General features: G+C 40.4%; 1 non-coding gene across 1 annotated transcript; it reads left to right on the top strand.

The window, feature by feature from the left end:
* On the top strand, positions 1748-1820 carry TRNAS-GCU. Its single transcript has one exon. It is a non-coding gene; the product is annotated as a tRNA-Ser (tRNA).

The following is a 2029-nucleotide window of genomic DNA, read 5'->3' on the forward strand; positions in this document are numbered from 1 at the left end:
TAATTATGAGAAAGCCAGAATATCAGGTGATCTCAAATATTCCTCTTGCAGTCTATGATAATGTTTCTTTTCCATTATGGTTTCTTTTTTTTTTTTCTTTTTTAACATTTATTGGGCTGTGCCTGGTCTTGGTTGCAGCACGTAGAAATCTTCGATCTTTGTTGTGGCATGTGGAGTCTTTAGTTGCCGCATGCAGGATCTTTTTTTAGTCGAGGTATGTGAAGTTTAGTTGTGGTATGTGGAATCTAGTTCCCTAACCAGGGATTGAACCCCATCCCCTGCACTGGAAGTGCAGGGTCTTAGCTACTGGACCACGAGGGAAATCCCTCCACTTTTTTATTATAGGATATTGAATACAGTTCCCTGGGCTATACAGTAGGTCTTCGTCCTTTACCTTTTATATATATAGTAGTATGTATCTGCTAATCACCAACCTCCTAATTTATCCCTCCCCTACTTCCCCCTTGGCAACCACAAGTCTGTTCTCTGTGAATCTGTTTCTGTTTTGTAAATAAGTTCATTTGTGTCATATTTTAGATTTCGCATGTAAGTGACATCATATACTATCTGTCTGCTGATGATGATCTGTATGTCTTCTTTAGAGAAATATCTGTTTAGATCTTCTGCCCATTTTTGATAGGATTGTTTGGATTTTTTTTATATTGAGTTGTGTGACCCATTTTTTTATTTTGGAAATTAATCCCTTGTCTGTAGAATAATTTGAAAATATTTTCTCCCATTTAGTAGGTTGTATTTTCATTTTGTTGATGGCTTCTGTTGCTGTTCAAAAGCTTTTAAGTTTAATTAGGTACCATGCACAAATTTTTGCTTTTATTTCCATTACTCTAGGAGAGGGATCTATAAAAAGATACTGCTGCAACGTCAAAGAGTGTTATGCCTCTGTTTTCCTGTAGGTTCATTTCCTTTTTGTTATACTATGGTTTTTTCCTTAAGTGTTAAAATCCATTTATTTTAAATTAGAGTATAATTGACTATTAATAACAATGCTGTGTTAGTTTCAGATATACAGCAAAGTGATTCAGTTATTCATATACATGTATCTATTCTTTTTCTAGTTCTTTTCCCATTTAGGTTATTATAGGATATTGAGCAGAGTTCCCTGTGCAGTACAGTAAACCTTCATTGATTACCCATTTTAAATGTAGTAGCATGTACATGTCATCTCCTTTTGAGAGAGCTATGGAATGGACTCCTGCTTGCTTCCCTTGGACACCTCTGTGTTGGGAAATAAACATGAGGCACACACTACAGGCACAGCACTGGAGGACTGGAGTGCCTGGACTAGGCCAACCCTGAAGCCTGAAGCAGTCCTTCCAGGAACAGGACAGAGGTATCTAGCAGATGAGGTTGGGGTCAGAAGGCAGTGACATGAGAGCTGTAACTATAAACACAAAGCGTTTCAATCCAACTCTAGTGGGCTTGCAGGCTTCTGGTTAACAAAAGTAAAGCCATTTCTGATGTATAGTAAGTTATAGTTTAAAAAGTACTCTCACATTCAGGTCTTGTTTGTCAGTGACTGTGCAAGGCAAACCCTCCACCCCACTGCACAGTGTGGAACGGAAAACATCGTGGGGGAAGCTCTGGTTCAAGGCCACGCATCTTGTAAGAGGCAGTACTGGCACCTGACCTAAGTGTGCTTCTGAACCAAGGTTACATTCCCTGACTTTCCTGTGAACCCTAGGCTGCTGGTCTCCAGGCATTTGTAGCCACAAACATGCAGGGGACATCCCTGATGGTCCAGTGGTTAGAACTCCGTGCTGCTGACTCAGGGGGCCCAGGTTCAATCCCTGGTCAGGGAACTAGATCCCTTACTACTACTAAGATCTGCTACAACTAAGATCTGGCACAGTCAAGTAAGTAAATAAATAAAAATAAATATATATTTAAAAAAAACCAACAAACATACTGAGGGCCCATGCTGCCTCCAGAGCAGCAGGACCAGAAATCCCTGGAGAGGCAGGAAGTAGGAAGCGGCAGGAAAAGCCCCATTGGGATACAGCTGCTGCCA

This window comes from Capra hircus, chromosome 21 (assembly GCF_001704415.2).
Source record: "Capra hircus breed San Clemente chromosome 21, ASM170441v1, whole genome shotgun sequence".
Lineage (NCBI taxonomy): Eukaryota > Metazoa > Chordata > Mammalia > Artiodactyla > Bovidae > Capra > Capra hircus.